This window comes from Heloderma suspectum, chromosome 5 (assembly GCF_057233095.1).
Source record: "Heloderma suspectum isolate Gila_16-S chromosome 5, 16-S_ref, whole genome shotgun sequence".
Taxonomy (NCBI): domain Eukaryota; kingdom Metazoa; phylum Chordata; class Lepidosauria; order Squamata; family Helodermatidae; genus Heloderma; species Heloderma suspectum.
Genome location: NC_139462.1, coordinates 5,958,823 through 5,981,113, shown reverse-complemented (window position 1 = coordinate 5,981,113; position 22,291 = coordinate 5,958,823).

Here is a 22,291-nt window from a genome sequence, read left to right as displayed (position 1 = left end):
CATCCAGGGCCCCTCTTGTGCTATCCCCTGCAAAAAGTATAGTGTTTTTTTTTTTAACAGTTTAAATGACGTATTTAAATTAAGGATGCTGGATAAATTCGAGATGGACTAAAATGAGCTCAGATTTCTAAGAATCCGATCTGTGGAATCTGCTGCGGAGCGACCCCCGCAGGCCACATGGAGTCTGTGGACTTTCGGATGATTTTTTTTACTTTCCCGAAGTTTATGCATATAAATTCGTAGGAAAAATATGTAAGTTTCTGCTGAGGAAATGTTGAATGGAATGGGATACAATACGCCAGATGTTACGTACTACGGTAAATTATGTAAATACTTAAATACTTTCGTAATTATTTACATATTTTTCCACATGATGAAAAAAAAAATCCCATCTGTCTGTGAGCGGATGATGGAACCAAAGGCACCTGATAATCCGTGAAACACAGATGGAGCGGATTTTACACAGTAAGGAAGGCTGAGCGCCGAAGAATTGATGCTTTCGAACTGTGGTGCTGGAGAAGACTCTTACGAGTCCCCTGGACTGCAAGGAGGTCAAATCAGTCCATCCTAAAGGAAATCAACCCTGAGTGCTCATTGGAAGGACAGAGACTGAAGCTGAAGCTGAAATATTCTGGCCACCTAATGCGAAGAGAAAACTCCCTGGAAAAGACCCTGATGCTGGGAAAGACTGAAGGCAAAAGGAGAAGGGGACGGCAGAGGATGAGATGGCTAGATAGCATCACCGATGCAATGAATATGGACTTGAGCACACTCCGGGAGAGAGCGCAGGACAGGAAGGCCTGGCGTGCTGTGGTCCATGGGGTCACGAAGAGTCGGACACGACTGAACGACTGAACAACAACAACAACAACAACAACGTACACCCCTAATAAATACAATGGGCGCACAACCATTTTTCAGCCACTAGATGGCACTGTTTTTCATTGAAAGATATACGGGCTGCCCAGAAAGCACATTTGGTTGCATTCCTTGTCTAATGAGCCGATTCTCATTGAGCCACAGAGATGGAAGAAAATGCTCCAGGGGGCTCCCGGATTTTCCTTTAATGTAGAGATGACCCAAGAGACAGAGTGCAGAGTTCTAAAGAAATCGATCCAAGCCAGCCACTGCAAATCAGATCAGGTCATGGCAACTCCCCCCTCTTTCGGGGGATGCAGTGCAGGCCCGTGCACTCTGTGCAGAGTGATGCACTGCATGTCCTTCCAGGAGTCTGTCCACAAGACCTCTGGAACACAGTGTTAGATGACAGGCAGTTGTGCTCTCACTGCAACAACATTCCTAAGCAGAATGAAAAGGGAGGCATGCAGGAGCATTACTGGGTGGCAGACAGGTTGATCCCAGCCATGGAGAATCGGTGGCTCCTACCTGCCTAACCCCATTCTGGGTTCCATTTCCTGCTTCCCGCTAGTGCGTGGCAGAATGCTGGGAAATGGCTTCTTATTATGAGTAGATTGCTATTTTAAGGTTCCACTAATTTGGATTCTCTCAACCCTTTTAGATATAGATGCATTCCACCTAGCTCAAAACTTATCAGAGGACCTGCTTCTGTTGACTCAGAGAAATGAGCGAGTACAACGTGAAATTGGTAAGTTACTCAGAGCCTGGGATGCTGAAGAATGAGAGCACGAGGTGAACCCATCCCATAGCTACACCTACTGAATCTCCCTCTTTTGCACAGATCTGGAAGGTGTGGGGCCCTGCCATCTTCTGCATCCGACACCCTAGCTGAAGTTCATGCTGGTCCTGAGATGCAGATTTATCCCAGACCAAAATATTCAGGTTGCCTGTGTTTGAGCCTCAGGCACCTAACTGGTTTTTCCAGTTCCTGGGGAGGGAAAGAAAGTATGTTTTGTTTATTTGCTCATTCTAACATTTCCTAGTCACCCTATAGCTAAAAGACTTCAGGACAACATTCAATAAAACACAAATAAACATCCAAAATCCAGAGAACCAAATCAGGAACAGCATAATAAAACAGCCACCTCAAACCAGCAGAGGCTAAAACAGGCCTCATAAGGTCTAAAAGTATCACACAGACCGAACTCTTTAACACAACGTAGCGGCAGGAACATACAGAAGATTAAACATCCCGAGAGAATCAAAAAAGGTCTTGTGCCTGGTGCTGGAAAGGTGACGAAGTAAGCACCACAGCGGTTGGGGATTCTATTGAGGGTCATCGTCTGCGTCTGAGGAAGGTGGGGATGCCATCTCCTTAGGCCGGGAGGCCCTAGGCAGTGGGGCTGGGAGTCCTCCCCTGTACTTCCTCCACATCTGTATCTTCCCTATGTAGTTGGTTAAGATTTCAGCCAGTAAAGAGATGCAGGGGTGGGGAGGGGGAGAGGAACCCCTAACACCTAGTGAGTTGAGCAGTCATACAGCAGCACAGCCAGATGCAGGTCAGCCTGTCGATCTCTGCGGGACTTGACGGCACATGACCACACACTGAATTGCAGCCACAGTCTATATCACTGGCCTGAACTAGACTGCAAGGATTAGTTTTGGGAATTCGCAGGATTTCGTGTACTGTTGGAAAGTAGCGGCACTCCTGTTCTAGGTGGACAACTATTCCTAAATCACAGAAAAGTAGTGCTTAGGAATGTAGGTCTCGGGTCCTCCATGGGGCCTTCCCTCGGGCAGCTGGTCAGCCACTATGCAAGCAGAATGCTGGACTAGAGAGCCTCCGGTCAGATCCCACAGGGCTCTTCTTAGGTAGGAATGTGCCTTATGCCAGGTCAGACTGTTTGCCTGTCCAACCCAGCATTGTCTACTCTGATGGGCCGTGGGCTAGTCACCAAGGACAAGGAGCCCTTTCATGGGAAAGCAAGATGGCCGCGGGTAGAGTCTCCCACTTCACGTTGAAGCCCTCCCAGCTGCCAGGAAGAAAGCATTTAAAAAACGCTCTAAAGATAAAAATTGGGAGGAGGAGGGCATCTCAGTGGGCACCAAGGAAGGTGTCTGGGGGCACATTCATGCCCATGGGCACCATGTTGCCGCCCCCCCCCCCCCGTAGTCCATTCGTGATAAGAATGCCACTTGCTGTGAGCACTGTGATGTATTTCAAAGAGGAGGTACAGGGGGTCCAAAATGACCCACAGCCATTTTCAAGTGGTCTGTGTGTGTGTGTGTGTGGAGTTTTAGAAATATGTTCCTATACCAATATGAGACTTAAAAAAGAAAAGAAAAAAAGCTATGAGCAGGTTTAATTTTAGCGTGGACGTAGCAGATGTAGAATATACTTTTCCACTGGAATCTAGTATTCTTGCATCTATTACAAAATTGTTTACAAATCTATTGAGGGATGCAAAAATGGAGGGAAATGAATGGTATGTCTCAGTAAAAATAGGTGAAAATGACAATTAGTTGAACACAGGTTTTGGAAAATTGGATACTGTTTCTTTCTCCTTGAGATATGCTTGTAATTTAGTGCAATCCTATGTATGTCTACTCAGAAGTAAATCCCATTTAGTGAGTATAGTATTGCAGTTTTAATAAATTATGCTGGAGTGTAATGATGTATCGGTATGTAATTCATTTTGACTCATGTGTGTTTGTGTGTGTGTGTGTGTGTAATCTGGATAGATGCATAAGATTGTTAGTACTAATCCCCTGTCTTATTCTCTTTTTCTGTTCCTTCTGCATTCCTGGTTTGACGCTAAGATTTGATTGCTAAAACGATTCATGAATGGGTACCATATCAAAAAATACTCTATCACTTTTCAAATGGATATAAATCTTGGCCAGCTGCCAAAGAGGACTGTGAAAAGAGAGAATCTGCATTGGTTTCGGTCCTCACTGGTGAAGAGCAGGTTAGCAGAACACCGGAATACACACGTGACAGGAATATTGCTTTGTAGGATTTGATGTTGCAGCCTTTTGGTGTCTACAGAGGTCCGCGGCAGACTCCACCACGTCACTCGTAGCTGGACAGTGTAGTGCTTCCTGCGCCTCCCCTGCATGAGCAGGAGGAACTCGGGGGGTGGTTTACTGCCCGGGGCTCCGTTGCAGCGAGGGTTACAGTGCCGGAGACTGGTGGTGCCCTCTCTAAGAGCTGCTACGAAATGGACAGGAAGAGGAGCTGGGAAGCATCACGCAGACGCGCCGCGAAGCAGTGCTGGTCCCAGGGCAGCAGCAGGGCCTGCCCAGCAATTGCGCCCCTTGGCCTCGCCCGTCATTAGCAGCCTCCCATGTTCCTCTAGACAGTACTGCGAAGGGAAAGCAGGTGACCCCTTCCTTCTCCCTCCCTCCCCCTTCCCTCTCCCTCCCTTGCCCCTTGCCTTCCTCCCCTTCCCCCTCCCTCCCCCCCTCTCTCCCTTCCTCCCTCTCCCTTCCCTCTCCCTGCATGGTCTTAGTTAAAATCACCCCCCCGCACCTCGTATTTGCCCTGGAGAGAGAACCCCAGTTGGTGCCAATGAAGGCTTCCTTCCCAGTGCTAACAGTAGGTGTTGGGCAATTTTTGTTGGGATCTTGGCAGGGGAGGGAAGGGCTAAATCTCCATTCCTTGCATTCTGTGATCTCAGTGAAAATCAATCCCCCCCACGCCTGTTATTAATTTAATACACACACATACACACAAATGTGATTGCTCATGACACATTCAGTGTCACAACTGGTTCAGGCCTCTTTCTGGCCTCATTCATGGATAGAACTCCAAAACTTGTGTTATGTGTTTGGGGTCAGTCTAAATTACCTCCAGGATCCCTTACAACTCCATGCCTCTGCGTACAAAGACATTGAGGATTTCCCCCAACACTGCAGCTCTTGAATTGGTAACTTTTGATCTACAAGCCCTGAGGGGGTAGGAGGAAATGGATCTGGGGGAAGAGTGAATCTCAAACAAAAGGAAAGAGCATCTTTTGTCTTGAAGAAGGAGGAGTTCCCTAGGAGCCAAGAGGAAGCAGGGATTGATTGGAGTGGTGATGTTGTGATCCTTCATCCTGAACACAGTGTAAATAAATCTTTTATAAAAGAAATGCCACAAGTCTCCAGAGCCTTCCTTTGAGGAAACTGAAGTCCGTGTAAGCGCTGAAGGCTCTGCAAGTTCTCTCCTCTCAGGATCGGGGTTCAGGAACACAACACTGGTCCTAGAAGTGGGATTAGTGTTTCCTGGAAGAGGAACTGTGAGCTAAGGTGTACCTGTGCAAGAATGGGGAATGAACCCACAACACTCCTGGAGCAGATGAAGCTGGTGTTCCAGCAGGCCTCATCTGGGCAGATGGAGGCCTTGAAGCAGCAGCACTGAGAGGCTTTACAGAAGCTTAATGAGACCCTCAAGGCCAGTTTGGAAATGCAGCTGGAGGCTTCACAGCAGGATATATCAGAGCCTTGTTAACAAGGAGTTACGGCTAACCTAGGGGGTGTCTCCACCAGTGAGTTACTCCAAGCTGGCCATGTGGTGAGATCGTTAGGGATACATGATGTTGTGGTCATCCAGCAGCCGCCCTGGCACTTATCAGGGAAAAACTGGATTTCCTGGGACTGCTTTAAGTCCAATTCTTTTCCTTAAGTTTGGTTCTCCCTGGTATAGTTGCTGTGTGCCCTAACCCCCACATTCAGCTCGGGTCTGCTAGACCTGTTCAGCGGTGTGCCTTTCACCGTGACCCTGGTCAAGGGGTGTTTCCTGTCCCTGTGATTCCCCTCCCTGTCTTTCCCAGCACAAACATATGTGTGTTTACTCAGAAGTAACTCCCATTGTGGTTAATGAAGCTTGTCTTCTGAATGCGCACACCAGCATTTACAGAGATCCCCCTCAATTGAAATAGACATTTTAAAACACTAATTCCCTGAAGGCTGTAAAGTGCTTTCCCAAAGCTGTGATTCTCCACGGTTTGGTTTATTGCCTTTGGAAGTAACTAATTCACACCTTCATTCCTGTGCAACATCGGGTTAGAAAGGGGGCTGGTTTCCCATCCCTTTGTTTCCCCTCCTTGTCTTTCCCAGCACAAACATATGTGCGTCTACTCAGAAGTAATTCCCATTGTGGTCAATGAGGCTTGTTCCCAAAATGCGCACTCCCGAAGTTACTGAGATTCCCATGAATCAAAATAATGCATTTAGAGAGCCTTAATGTCAATGCTTTGAAGCTTCAATTGATCGCAGCAGGGCAGTGAGAACACTGTGTTCCTGTGATGATTGTCGCTTTAAGGAAGTAAGTAATGGGGGTGGGGGGGGGAGATTGTTTGCAGCTTCAGCAGCTTTCAGGCAGGGGAAACACTGTTCCTGTGATGATTGTTGCTTTAAGGAAGTACTTAATGTGGGGGGAGGAGATTGATTTTTGTCAAAACACAAGAGGAAACCTCCCAGGATTTTATCAGAGAAAGGGGGGAGATCCTGGGGGGGCAGGAGAGCCTCTTATTGGTTGAGCAGCCCCCCCCAGTCAGGTGATGTTCACTCCAAACACACCCCACCCAGGAGTACCTTCTGTGAAGCAACTTATACTGGTGTGGAGGCCTGCACGGACACAAGCACAGCAAAGCCGATCCCTTAAAAAAATCTGGGTAATCTTCCATTCGATTCTTCTTCCACTGTTGTGGAGAAACCCCCCTAGAAGCCCAGTTCTCACCCACAAACACCCTAGGCAAGACCAACACTATTCAATGGAGCTGACTCCTGGTTGACTACACACAGGACAGCAGCGAGGCTGGTTCTAAAAAATTGGGTCTTGTGCTATGTACTGCCTCTCATGGGCGTGTGCACGTTCGTGTGTGTGCATATATTGTCGTGGTGAGCCCTATGCTTCAGGGCTTACCACTGTGCCACTGCTGGGAAGGCTCATTGTCCGGAAAGCTTTGAGAGGAGAATGGAGACCCTCATTCCCAATAAAGATTTTCTGATTATTCTTTTGCAGATGTTTTTAGACACGAAAGCTCGAACTGCGGGAAAGGAGTACTGGATGGGACTCATTAGGAACAAGGACAAACATAATGGCTTGGAATGGCTTAGTGGTGTGACAGTTGGAACCACGTAAGTTCTTGAAACATCTTTATAACCTGCATTGTAGAAAGTTTCTCAGCAATTCCTTTTTCTTTTTCAGACCTATTCATATTCTTTGTAAGCACTGAATCTGGAATCCAGCACAGGATCTACTTTCCAGAAAACCTAGTCTTTGTTTCGAACTAAAAATGGTGTTTTGTATTGGTTAGCAGTAGGGGTGTATGTAGGGGATTTCCCCACCATGGACCCCCCCCCAACTTCTGGTCCAGGGGAGGGGGGGTCCATGGTGGGGAAATCCAGCCCGCTTGGAGGCCTGCGGATTTCCCTACAGTTTTGCCACGTCTGTCGGATTCTGCAGTGTGGCTGTCCTCCTGGCCACACTGGGACCCTTCTTCCCATGCCAGCTATTAAGGAAGCCCTTGACAGCTGGCACAGAGAAGGAGGGCCTTGGCAGCACCACAGTGTTCTTTCCCTGGCCTCCAAAAGAGGAAGCCAGGGCAAGAGCGCTGAGGGCTGGCCACGCCAAAGTTCTTCTTCTCCACACCCGCCCAACAGCCTGACTTGAACCTAGTTCAAGAACCTAGTTAGCAGTATTCTTACTGTCCTGCCACATCAGAAATGGTTGACTGATATTTAGTACTTGACAAGGTTTCATAGCTGTTTCACCCTTGCCAAGTAGACCACCATGGAGAGCATCTAAGCCAAGAGGCAAGAAATCAGCTCCACAAGACCGACTGTCCCCGGCCCCCACCCCTCTCCTTCCCCTGAAATGTCGCAACCCACCTTTTCTTGCTCCTCAGTCCTTGACGGCAGCCTAATGCAGGGAGTATGTCAGTCAGTCAGTCTCTCTCTCTCTCTCTGGTGTCAGCTTAACTACCTGCCTCTCCACAGATGTGTCCCACAGCACTTCTTGAATGACTGAGCAACTTGTCTGGCATCTCTTTAGAAATAAGGAGACTGCAGCATCTGTTTGCATTTTTTCTATTTAACAGAACTAATAAAGAGGAAAAGAGAAAGAGGGTGGGGGCAAATTATGGACATTGTGTCCTTTCACCACACTGAGAGATGTAAAATTTTTGGAAATGCTGAAGCCAAATAAAAGCCTACTTAACCTTGGGCAGGGTGTGTGTGATTTTTTTGGGGGCGGGGGATAGAAATATATTCAATATAATGTGGGTTAACGTGCACCTTGCACCATTTATTTTATTTCAGTTTTAATATGTTATTCATTCCATAGCTTTTGACCATATCTTTTTCCTTTCAAACCTTTGTGTGCTCTTTTTTTGCCATGTAAGTATATTTTTTATAAATTGTGGGTAAGGGGAGGAGAAGACTATGAATGGCTACTAGTCTTGATGGCTATGTGCTACCTCCATTATCAGATTCAGTATACCTGTGTACACCAGTTGCTGGGGAACATGGGTGGGAGGGTGCTGTTGCACTCCTGTCCTGCTTGTGGGTTTCCTGTGGGCATCTGGTTGGCCACTGTGTGAACAGAAAGCTGGACTAGATGGACCCTTGGTCTGATCCAGCATGGCTCTTATGTTCTCATGAGGTGTAGCAATAATGTTTTTAACTGCATTCCTATTTAAAGGGACTTCTGGGGAGCGCGGGGGGATCCACTGTGGAATTTGCTAGTCAAATGAATAGAAATCCAAATTCCACTGCAGATTTTTCTGACATCTGTAGTCAGGGTTAATCCTCCCCAACTCTCTGATTTGAACTCATGCTCTAGGAGGCTTCACCAACTGCCACCCCTTGGCTCCCCTGCTCTGCCTACTGTTAGCTGCCTGTTCTCTACCCCACCAGCAATAAGGGGCACCAGCCACCACAGGGGGGTGCACCGTTCCCTCCGTTGTGTGCGCTTGCATGTTCTGTCTCAGCCCCAACCTTCAGCCACATCGTCCAGGGAGGTGGTGCTGCTGTTGCCACACAGGCTCACTCGCCCTGCTCAGGTGACTGTTTGGCAGGCAGGAGCACAGGCAAGGCAGGAAGGTGGCAGCTGGCAGCATTGGGACAAAGTGCATGTTACAGCATGGGGGACGCTGGGGGTGGGCGCTCGGCCTGCAAAACTCCCCTCCCGATGATCTCGCCTCACAGGGGAATCTGGCCCGTAAGCAATCGCCGCGTCTGAGGGGGAGTCTCTGTTCTGCCTTTTCATTGGGCGTCATAACCTGCGTGACACCCCTGAAGGCCCCCTCCCCAGTGTTCTCCTCCTGCTCGGCCCCCACAGAAGATTCCTCTGGTTGTAAATCGGAGGTCTGATTCTAGGCCACATCTCGCTGCGGCGGCCGATGGGGAGTATCGCCCTCTTTGGGCCCGCAATGAGGTGGGGAGCCAGGCAGAGCCAGGCTCTCAGGAGGCCCTGAGCTTCCCATGACTGGACTGGACTCAAAATCACGCTGCTCAAACTCTGAATCAGAGACTGATTCCCAAACTGTAGGGCCCACAGCAGCACTGGGGCCCTGAGCTGGACAGTGAGCTGCTGTCTCCTTTAGAGGGAAGCATGGATAGTTCTGAGAGATCGCAGCTCTTTCTGAGGGAGGTCTTGGAGTACCAAGAGCCTGCTGAGGACCAGCTTTGGACTCCTTCTATGAACCTACCAAGGATAAGCAGGAGGCCGTTGAAAGAGAACAGAGTAACTTGCTTAATGTACAGGGATTGAGCCTTAAAATAACTCTTCCCCGGTAGAGCCTTACTTAATAATGTTTTCTCTGGCTGAAATATTAAACAACCTGTGCATTATCTTAACTCTTCTTCAAGCCCTCACTTGTTTCACTCCAGTCCCTCTCATGGACTAGTCACGATGCAGATACAAGCAGAAAGAGCTTGCCAATAGATAACTCATCTGTTATCTATTGGCAATTATCCACATTTGCAGCACAGACTGACCTTTTGAATTAAGACACCACACTTCTGATTTAAAGGGCCACATGCCCCTGAAAATGGATTCCAGTGCATAAGCAGTCTGGCAGGTATAATCTCCTCTTGAGGGGAAATTATTCTGAAAATTTCATCCACTAATGAAAAACAGAAAAAAAAATCTATACCCCTTTTAACATCTCCCATAATAGTCAATGGGAGAAACAAAGTCTTGGATTTCCAACTCTTGAATTGGGTTCAGTAACCAAGTCAAAGTGGATGGCCTCCATAAGAACAGCCACACTGGTCTGGATCAGACCCAGGGTCCATCCAGTCCAGCATTCTGTTCCCACAGTGGCCAACCAGCTGCCCACAGGAAACCCACAAGCAGGACATGAGTGCAACAGCCCATGTTCCCCAGCAACTGATGTACAGGGGCTCACTGCCACTGATACTGGAGGGAGCATAGACCCATCAGGACTAGTACCCATTGATAGCCTTCACCTCCGAGAATTTATCTAACCATCTAGCATTTTGAGAGAGGGAGGAAAAAGGCTCCCTATTCACATTGTCCACACCATGCATATTTTTGTAGACCTCTATCATGTCTCCCCTTATACTTCCCCCCCCCAAGCTAAACAATCCCAGCTGTTGTAATCTTCTTTCATAGGGGAGATGCTCCAGCCCCTGGATCATTTTAGTTGCCCCTTTCTGCACTTTTTGTAGGTCCACGATACCTTTTCATAGGTATGGTACCCAGAACTGGACTCAGTATTCTAAGTGTGGCTGCACCATAGGTTTGTATATGGACAGTATGATATGGGCAGTTTTATTCTCAATTCCTTTTCTAATTATGCCTAACATGGAGCTTTCCTCATGTACAGTGGCCACACACTGGGCTGACATCTTCACTGTGCTGTCCACCACAACCCCAAGACCTCTTTCCTGGTCACTCACTGCTAGCTCAGATCCCATCAGGTTATATTGGAAGTTGGGATTTCTTGCCCCAACGTGCATCACTTTACACTTTCATACATTGAATCACATTTGCCATTTAGATACCCATTCTCCCCATTTGGAGAAATCCTTTTGGAGCTCTTCACACTCCCTCCCCCCCTTTTAATGACCCTAAATAATCTGGTGTCTTTGGCAAACCTGGCCACTTCACTGTTCACTCCTACTTTTAGATCATTTATGAACAAGTTGAAAAGCATTGCTCCCAATACAGATCCCTGTGGGACACCACTATTTACTTCCTTCCATTGGGAGGATTTACCATTGATTCCTACTCTCTGCTTTCTGTTCTTTAACCAGTCAGTGATCCATCAGAGGACCTCTCCTCTTATTCCATGGCTGCTAAGTTTGCTCAGGAGTCTTTGGTGAGGGACTTGGTCAAAAGCCTTTTGGAAATTGAAGTAGACAGTGTCTACCAGGTCACCCCATCTACATGTCTATTGATACTCTCAAAGAACTAGGGATGTACGAAAGTCACTTACCTTATGACGAAATTGATTTGCAGTGGGGGGAGGCGCTCCGTCCCTCCCCCCGAAATTCTGGCTGGGGGGGAAGCGCCCCGTCCCTCCCGCTGCGAATCCTGGCCAGCCAGGTCTGCAAATGGCAGTGGCTGTAGCTGCTGCCGTTTGCATCCCTGCAGTCAGCCGTGATAGGCTACATAAATGTTTACGTAGCCTATCACGGCTGAGTAAAAAAAAAACCATGCGTACGCAAATGGCAGCGCCCATGGGCGCTGCCATTTGCGTTCCTTATTTTGGCATGTCTAGTCTACGTAAACATTTACGTAGACTACGGCGAAAATAAGGGGAATGCAAATAGCGTAGAGGCTACACTATTTGCATTCCCCTTATTTTCGTCGTAGTCTACATAAATGTTTACGTAGATTAGACGTGCCAAAATAAGGAACGCAAATGGTGCCCCCCTTGGGCGCCGCCATTTGCGTACGCGCGGTTTTTTTTTTCTCAGCCGTGATAGGCTACGTAAACATTTACGTAGCCTATCACAGTGTTTTTTAAAAATCTAGCTGTGATAGGCTATGTAAATCTTTACGTAGCCTATCACTTTTTTTGTTTTTGGGGTTTTTTTTACTGGAAATGGCTGTGGCGGCAGCCGGTCGGAAGACTGGCTGCTGCCACCACTGCCGAACCACCGCTGGAGCTGCCACCGCCAGCGAGATTTGCCCAAGGTAAGTCCCATCCCGGGCAGGGGTGGGGGGGCAGACCATTTCACCACCGATTTAGGGGGGCCGAATACGCTGGCATTCGGCCTCCCCGAGATTCGTGGCAAAATTCTCTGACATCCCTACAAAGAACTCTAAAAGGTTAGTGAAACAGGACGGAAGCCGTGTTGATTCTTTTTCAGCAGGGCTTGTCCTTATATATCCTTACTAATTTGATCTTTAATATTGCTTTCAGCTAATTTACCTGGAACACATGTTTAGCTGACCAGCCTGTAATTTCCTGGATCCCTGCTGGATCCCTTTTTGAAAATTGGTGTTACATTGGCCATCTTTCAGTAGTCTGGTACAGAGACTAATCTTAGGGATCTGTTGTATATTTTGGTTAGAAGATGAGCAATTTCGTCTTTTGAGTAGTTTGGGAATTCTAGGATGGATACCGTCTGTGACCATTGATTTATTTGCTTTCAATTTATCAGTAAGGTTGAGAACTTCATCTTTTGTCACCACTGCTTGCCTCAGTTCCCCAGACTCCCTTCCTGAAAGCATCAGTTCAGGCAGATGTCCTATGTCTTCTGCAATGAAGGCAGATGAAAAGAACTCATTCAGCTTTTCCTTGTCCTCCTTCAGTACTCCATTAACTCTATTGTCATCCACCAGTGATCCAACTGCCTCCCAAGCTGGTTTTCTGCTTCTGATATATTGAAAGAATTCTTGATTGTTGGCCTTGATATTTTTATCAATATGTCCTTAAATGCTTTTTTTGAATTTTGTATTGTCTGCTTGCATCGCCTTTGTGCAAACTTGTGCTCTTTTTTTGTTTTCCTCACTTGGGCATGACTTCCATTTTCTGAAGGAAGCCTACTTTTCTCTAATAGCTCCCTTGACACTGCTTGTTAACCATGCCAGTGACCTCTTGGATTGGTTTCCCCTTTCCTAACCTGTGGTATGCATTTTAGCTGGGCTTGTATTATTGTGGTTTTGAGTAATTCCCAAGCATTTCGAAGGGATTTAATCCTCTTGACTCCCCCTTTTAACTTCCTTTTCACCAGTTCCTTCATTTTAGGGAAGTTCCTCTTTTGAAGTAAAATGTCCTTCCCTGTCCTTCCTATAGATTTTATATCCAGAGATGACCGTATCTCACTGATTCTCTCTGTTCCACCAGGTTTCTGTAATGCCCACTGTGAAGGGAAAGGAAGGAAGATCCCAGCCACTGGGACTGGCCCCAACCTCCCTGCGAGGGAGGACCACTCAGGACCCGATTCCGGGATCCATTTCCTAAAAACAGGACTAGCCAAACCTGGCCTTTCAGTCCCCCAAAATACCCAGTAGCCACCCTTTTAAGCCAAGAGGCACTGAAATTAGCACTGAGGTTATGCAGAGAGACCACACCACCTAAAGGTTGGATAAAGGTTTATTAAGATCAAAATAAAGGGGTAAAGGAGGGAAAGGGAAGAATGGAAGTAGCAAGTTTCACAAGAGATGAGCCCGATCTCATCTGGTCTTGGAAGCTAAGCAGGGTCAGCCTTGGTTAGTATTTGTATGGGAGACCCTGGGAAACAGTCTTCCTGCACTGAGCAGGGGGTTGGACTAGATGGTCTTGTAGGCACCTTCCAACCTGATGATTCTATGACAGAGTACAAAGCCAAATCACTTAACTGTATACAGAGAGCTTCATGAACACATGCCAAGCAAAATAACAAATCTACCTGGCCTATCCTTGCATACCTAAGTATGGATCTCCTCAGGTAGCAACCAGCTGTTTGCAGGTCCAGGACCACCAGGATGAAGGGAGACCCCATGCCTCAACCTCAGCCCTCTTTTAAAGCCCACCCAGGGCAGATTTTCCTTCAGCCAATCACTGGCTCAGTCCCTGGGTGGGCCACCCTTGCCTCCAAGAGGCTAGAACTCCCCACCAACTCCAGCTGTTCTCACTTCCCACTTAGCAGTGAGTGCACCTGGCCTTGGGTGAAGGGGCTAAAGAGCCTCTATATAACACACAGTCATAGGTGGTTACATCAGACATGACTGCCTGGCCTAATCTTATGGTGGAAAACAGGCCGTCATTCTTGACACCCACTATATCCAGGTTCTCCTTTAAAACCAAGCACTCCAACTCACCTGTTTTGGCTTGGAAGCTTCTGGCATTTGCATAGAAATGCCTATACACAACATCCCTCCCCAAATGTCTCTGGCGTGTGAATCTTTTGCTATGACACTTAGGCATCTTTGATTGGCTATCATGTTCTACTATGTACTGATGGCCTATTTCTTCCACTTCCACCTTTGGGCAATTGAAAACATTTTTATCTACCTCCCCTTGGGATGATTTAACCTTGACTGGATGCTTCCCAGCTCCTGTCGGCTCCCCCTCCCCCCAGGATTTAATCTGAAAGCTGCTCTGCCACTTTTGTTTATATTTAGCACCAGCAGTCTGGTTCCATTTTGGTCAAAGTGCAGCCCGACCCTCTTGTATAGGCTGGGCTTGTTCTAAAATGTTCCGCAGTGCCTAACAAAACTGAACCCTTCCTCCCTGCACCACCATCTCATTGAGACTCCTCAGTTTCACCTGTCTAGCTGGCCCTGCATGTGGAACAGGTAGCATTTCCGAGAAAGCCACCTTGGTGGTCCTAGATTTCAACCTCCTACCTAGCAACCTAAATTTGGCTTCCAGGACCTCATAACTACATTTCCCCACATTGTTGGTACCAACATGGACCATGGCCACTGACTCCACCCTGGCATTATCTACTAGGCTATCTAAAAGGCGTGTGATATCCCCAACCTTCGCCCCAGGCAAGCAATACACCATGCACTCTACACACCCATTACAAACCCAGCTTTCTATGTGTCTAATGATCGAGTCTCCCACTACCACAAGCTCCCTTCTCCCAGAGGCACATCCTCAGTGCAAGGGGATTTTTGCATGTATTCCAAATAATTAGTCCCTTTTAAGGGATGATTTTCCTCTTACTCAGAATGGTGCCCTCCTTCCCCAAGACCCCCATTTTCTGTGACAGCAGAGGAGCTGTCACCCTGGGAGTGGAAACACCCCTAATAGGTCTCTGATGGTCTCATCCACCACCCTCTCTGCCTCTCTGAGCTTCTCCAGGTCAGCAACCTTGGCCCCAAGGGAACAAACATGTTCCCCGAGAGCCAGGAGCTAATTACATCAAGCACACACACACAATATTAAGCTCTATGTTTTACTTCCCCTTTCCAAGCTTGAGTTCAGTTAAAATATGTAGTTGACATTCTTTTCAACCAAGAATCTTTGTTAGTGCAAAGTAGGGATGTACGAAACCCCCTCACCTGGAGTCCGTGGGGGGTCCACGGGGTGGGGGGAGGTGATCTGTCCCTCCCCCCTGGAATCCTCACTGGCTGGCTCTGCTCCATGGCAAGTCCGTGGAGCTGCAGGCTGGCTCCGGCTGCTGGTGGATGTCCAGCCGCTGGGACGCAAATGGTGTCCGGTATAGCCGACACCATTTGTGTCCCTGCTCTTTGCCATGATAGGCTATGTAAATCTTTATGTAGCCTATCATGGCAAAAGGCAGGGACGTAAATGGTGTAGAGAAGGCTATTTGGGTCCCTGCTCTTTGCCGTGATAGGCTACGCAAAGATTTTCGTAGCCTATCACGGCAAAGAGAAAAGACGTAAATGGCGTCTGCTACGCCAGACGCCATTTGCTTCTGCAGACTGGCAGCGGATGGACCGGTGGCAGGTCTGGATCCATTCCAGGGCAACTTCTGCTGGTGGCAACTTCTGCTGGTGGCAGGTAGGATCCGTTCCGAGGCAACTTCGTGGGGAGGCGGAGGTGGGTGGTCCGTTCCGCCATGGACTCCTTTAGAATCCGGCCTCATTGGAGTCCGTGGCGGAATTCCCTAACATCCCTAGTGCAAAGCTACAAGACGTGTTAGTTACTGCTGGTCCCCCCATCCCCACCCCCCAGTAAGTTAGCAAGGGGTTAACACTCTGGAATTTACTCTCTTCACTGTGCCCACTTTGGCTTCAGCTGCTATTTGTGAATTATATATGATTACCTGAGATGATTTAATAAATAATTTAGTAATGTTACTTACCTTCTCTGCACACAGGCACTTAATCTGCTTGTTTGCTGACACTTCATCACTGGGGCTTCTCACGCTCAGAGAGCTGCCTCCCATGCCAGCCTGCCTCCTTATACAGATGGGCCCAACTGCTGCTGCAGCCAACCTGATTGGAGGGCCTCATCTGGATAAGCAAGGGAGGCCGTGTGTGAACTCCTCTGACTGGAGAGCCTTGTATGAATAACCAAGGGCGGCTGGGTGTGAACTCCTGATCGGCACTAGCTTCCAGTGGCTGGAAATGTGGGTCAATTTGGCCCCCAGGAAATGGAGATTCCCATTTAAGGAGGAGGACTATAGAGAATAGTGAATGGGATACTTACTTAGGGGAGATCCTGTATTCAGTGGGTCATTGGAGGCTGTAGCAGACAAAGGGTAGTTAGTTTGGGAAGGATGTGACTTTCAGGGACTGAGTCTTTTCTCCGTGTTTTTTAAAAACTAAATGATGCTGAGCTCATAGAGAGCAATCCTATGCCTATCCATTGCAGGGCAGTGGGAGGAGCGCATCTCCTTCACGTTCCCGCCGCCCTGCTTTCGTGGCTAGACAATTTTGCTGTCTGGCCACAGGACCTTGGAGTGCGGGGTGGGGAGGCCGGGCAACACATAGGAGGTGTCGTACTGGGACTTCTAACTTCCCTGCCCTGCCCTGCCCTGCCCCAGGAACGCCCTGTTTTCCCCGCTCCACACTGCTCTTCAGAGTGCAGAGCACGGGGCTGATCCATGCTGCCTACGAAGTGGCACAGGAGGGGGTGGAGGTTGGTTCCCTGGGAACCAATCTCAGAGCACGGGCTCCGAGGTCGGTTCATGGGAACTGACCAATCCTATGGCCATCTAGCCGCTGACTAGTGGCCATAGGACTGCACCCTTAAAGTTGTTTTATTTAATGAACTGTTTTGAGGCCTTAAAACTGACCCCAAAGCTAAAGCTACCCTGCACTTTTTTTCTGTTTATAAGCAGACTCTTCCATTAGTTAGTGGAATCAATTTGAAATTATCCAAGCCAAATTAAGCCCTTTTCCCAAGCGACAAGTTGAAACTCGTTGTCAGTGCACACCTCTGCCTAATACAGACTTGAAAGAACAATTCAGTACTGTGCTGAATATAGCAATTCCAACCATTCTTCTGAAAATGACAGAAAGCACATAGGTGGATGGAAGTGAGAAAACTCACTGCAGAATTTTGGAAGGAGAGGCGCAGCAGTTTATGTGGAAGGGGTTGCAACAGAGAGAGAGAGAGAAATGAACATGCATTTAATTCTAAACGGTTCAGAAGCAGGAAGCAGACATCCACTATGGATTGATTAGTGTTGCCCCTCTGTGTTTGTTTTTTCCAGATACTGGGTTCCGGGACAGCAAGAGAAAGTGGAAAACAAATGCATTTACATAGGTATCAACTGCAGAGGCAGTTGTTGGTATGCTGGTAAATGCGACAATACAAGACTGTATATTTGTAAGAAGGAGCCTAACAAAGAATGGTACGAGTAGATGCCTGAAGATGAACCGACCCAGATCTCTGTGTAGAAACAGCCCGATGCCACCTGAATGTCCGCAAGGAAGAATTTAGAAACTAATCAATACATGCACCAATGCTTGTGTCCTTGCTTTCTGCTTCCAGCCTGTCTTTCCGATCTTGACAGTGTCTACATTATGAGGCGTGAGAAGAACTATTTATTTATTTATTACATTTATATCCCGCCTTTTTTTCCTCCTTAAGGAACCCAAGGCGGCGTACATAGTCCTCCCCCTCCATTTTATCCTCACAACAAAAACCATGTGAGGTGGGTTGGGCTGAGAGTCTGTGACTGGCCCAAAGTCACCCAGTGAACTTCCATGGCCGAGTGGGGACTAGAACCCGGATCTCCCGACTCCCAGCCCAACACTCCAGCCACTACACCGCACTGACTCTCAACTCCTGTGATCTCAAAGATCAAGGTCTTTCAAATGCAAGCATGATAGTCTCTGTCCCAGTGGGTTCAGGCCATAAAAGCCTTTCCGGCAACCTGTGGGCAGCTGGAGCCACTGGTGAGGAGAAAGGTCTTCCTCCTTTGGATTATATGAAGCAGTCCTAAGGGGAAATGTCTCTGAGCATTTGTACAGTGCCCCACTCATATCGCTGTGGGACACACTTTCTGTCCACACAAGTAGACTGAATGGCTCCTAGGGCCATTGGCACAGATCCCAGACTGGCCTGGCCCCACCCGGCCCCTCTCCTTTGAGAAATTAAGGTGTGTGTGTCTCTGTGTGTGCGTGCATGTGCTTTACATGGTGGGAGAACAGGTAAGGGAACAGGCCCAGCTCCAAGTTTGAGGGATCCAGGGGGAAGTGCTTTCTGGTGGGCTCCTTCCTCTGTCGGTGGCTCCTGGCAGGCAGGCAGGCAGGCCGGCTCGTTGGCAGTGGCTGCAGCAGTGCTCCGAGCAATGCCCATCTAGGTGCCATTCGAACGTTACACCCAGCCTGCAACATGGTGCCCCTCTCAGGATACTGGGTGCTGATACCAGCCTGGAAGGTCTGTTTCAAATAATTGAACTCCATCCGTTTTGGTTTGGAAGTTGGCCGTCATTTACAAGCATTTGCAGGCAATGCTCATTTCTTCCCAGAGGACTCCCCCACCCCCAACACACACACACACACACACACACACACACACACACACACACCTGAGAGTTCTCCAATGGTTCACGGGTACATACTTCGCAAAGGAACACAGGTCGATGCTTTATACTGAGTCAGCACTCGGTCCATCTAGCCCAGTATAGTTGACACTGACTGGCGGCAGTGGCTCTCCGGGGTTTCTGGGATGAAACGTTTCAGCAAGAGATGGTGGGGATTGAACTCGGGACCTTCTGTGTGCAAACCATGAGTTCTTCCACCACTAAGCCACAGCCCCTCCCAGTTCCTTTCTAGGAGAAACACAGCTGGATTCTTGGACTGCTGCTTGACTGTTGTCATGCAGGGGAAAGAGAATGTTGCCTGGGCAACCACGAGAGGTTCTCTTACCTTCACCAAACTCTGTGCATCATGTTGCCTTGCAGAATGGAAGCTAGTGGTGGAAGAAGCTGTGGGAAATGAGTCAGCAGCTTCTTGTGTACCAAGGGCTGGGAAATGGTCCATCATCAGCACAGACACTCACCTGTGGCCTGCCAGGATGAGACGCTTGTCTCAGCAGTGCGCCCCTTCCGCTATACACAAAGTGTGGGCAGAGTAACGTGTGGGCAGAGTCTGATGCAGGCAAGTGACAATGTCCATTCCTCTGGCAGGTCATGAGTCCTGCCCAGCAAGATCTGCTGGATGGATCGGTACAGGAAGAGGGAGTGAATTGTGACATCTGCATTTCTGTAATTCTTTGTTTATTGGGTGGTTGTCCCAATTTGGTGGATTAAAAAAAGAAAAGGAAAAGGAAAATCAATTCACTTGTTCAGAGAAAGTTTATATTGGTTGGTTATCCATGACTTGATGTGCAGTTTGTTCAGTCCAAAGGCCAAACTCACAATTTGCTTTGCTGACCCATCTGCATTCTCTGCTCTTGGGAGACAGGTGGGAATTTTTAACCTGTCTAATGTATTATATTGGAGATGCAGTCAGGATTTTGCGAATTTATAGACGTATATGGACCTGCAAAAAATATATTTTATTCTTTGAATTAATGTAATTAGCATAGAAAAATACAGGGTATAAATTGCCTTCGTATAATAAAACCTTTGGATCCAATGGTTTTATTATTTGGTAAGTTAGATGGATTGGTAGCATCGAGGAATGAACAGATGAATGCAAACATATTGGTTTCAGCTCAGTTTCTAATAGCAAAGAGGGGATGGGAAAATAACATTTGGCACAGAGTATTAATGCAAAAGATCTCATGTTACAAAACAAAATAGGAGGGTCATGTTACAAAAAAATAGTTTTTAGATCACCGACAAATGTATTCTGTACTGGAGACAAAAGAATAATTACCGGAATACAGGGAAAGAGGGCACAGAAGTTGTTTAACAGCTATAACTGATTATACATTTGGAAAAGGGTAAGAGAAGTATTGGATTGAGAAAGTATGGTTATTAGTTAAAAAGAAGAAGGGCATGTCTCTTTCAGCCATCAGCGAACATGCACCAATGCAGCAGCACTCGTGTTGAGCACCTAGTCTGAGGAATATACACCACTCAGGTGGAATACTCTTCTCAATGTTAAGTTACAAGCAGAAGAACTTCTTAGGAGGGAAATTTCTCCCACTGGAATACATCTGGGTAGCGCACGAGCCAAATGATTTGTATTCTGAGCTCATGGTTTCTGAACTTTGGTACCATCACTAGCCTATAGAGATTTAGGAGAAGGTTCAGTGAAGAAATTCGTTGGGATTTGCAATATGGATTAAGAAGGAGAAACAAAACATTTGCTCGGCAAACCAGTAGATGGAGTGACAAATCTAGCTAAAGAGGGAGCAGGGGATGCCAACAAGGGCTGGCAATAGATGAGCTGCCAGGACAGGCCATGCTGAAAAAGAATCAAGATGGCTTCTGCAAAGATATTTCTTGTCACATTACATCTTTTAGGGTTCTTTGAGAGAGTCAATAGACATGGAGACAGGGGTGATTCAGTAGACATTGTTTAATTGGGCTTCCAAAAGGCTTTTGATGAAGTCCCTCACCAAAAACGCCTGAGCAAACTTAGTAGTCATGGAATAAGGAGAGGCCCACTTAGGGATTCATACCTTCAAGAACAGAATGCAGGGAGTAGGAATAAATGGTAAATTCTTCCAATGGAGGGATGTAAACAGTGGGATCCCACAGGGATCTGTATTTGGAACAATGTTTTTCAACTTCTTCATAAATTAATAATCTGGAATTAGGAGTGAGCAGTGAAGTGGCCAAGTTTGATGAAGTCACCAATTTATTTAGGGTAGTTAAAACTAGAAGGGATTGCAAGGAGCTCTAAAAATTTCTCTCCAAACTGGCGGAATGGGCATCAAAAGGGCAAAGGCTGTTCATTGTAAGCAAGTGTAAAGTGAAACACATTGGGGCAAAGCATCCCAACTTAAAGTATAAGCTGATAGGATCTGAGCTAACGGTGACTTATCAAGTAGGAGATTTTTGGTGTTGGGCTGGATAGCTCAATGAAAATGTCAACAACGAATCTATGATGAGGCCACACTTGGAATACTGGGTACAGTTTTGGTAACTGCCCCTCAGAAAAGATATTGTGGAATTTGAAAAGGTGAAGGGCAACCAAAATGATTGACAGTCTGTAGCAACTCCCCTAGGTCTGGGAATGTTTAGCTTAGAAAAACAGTGAGTACTGGGTAATGTTCTTATAGTATTTTGTATGTACAAAAATTTTGTATGTACAAAATTATGCATGGTGTGGAGAAAGTGGATACAGGTTTTTTTCCCTCTCTAAAACTAATAAAACTTTAAATAAAATAAATAATACTAGAACCCAAAGTCATCCCATGCAGCTGAATGGTGGATTTGGACAGATAAAATGTACTGTTTTACAGAGGGCATAGTTAAATTATGGACTTCACTACTACAAGATACATTTATGGCCACTTGAATGACTTTCAAAGAGGATTAGACAAATTCATGGAGGATAAGGCTGTCAAGGGATGCTGAGCTATACATTACCTGTGGTATCAGAGGCAGCCTGCCTCTGTGTACCAGTTCCTGGGAGAAATGAGTAGGAGGGTGCTAAGGCATTTATGTCCTATGTGTGGGCTTCCCATCTGGTTGGCTAATGTGGAAACAGAATGCTGGAGTAGGTAGGCCTTTGGTCTCAAGTAATACAAACACACATCCTCTTTTATTATTACAGATGTAAGTCCATGCTGCTATTTCTTTGATGTTTCTGTAATTTTGGGTTTCTATCAATACACCATTTAATTTGCCCCAGTTCCAGTCCCAATTGTGTGATCCCCATCACTGGTCAGGCCTTACCCAGTCCTGACCCAGTGGGTGGCTGAAGCGCAAATTCAGATCTTAGATTCAGTGGCAGCTAGCAGGTAGCAGCCAATCTGACCGATGGACGGAAAGCAGGTCAGCAGAGGTGGAGCCAAGGCTGTCACAGGAGGTGGGGCCAACACTGTCCAGAAGAGCTTTTAAAGATATAAAAGTTGGCCAGCCAGCCAGCTGGAACAGGTTTTTGTTGCTACACAACATTGTCCAAATACATTATAAGCAAGGCCATGTTTTTTTCCAC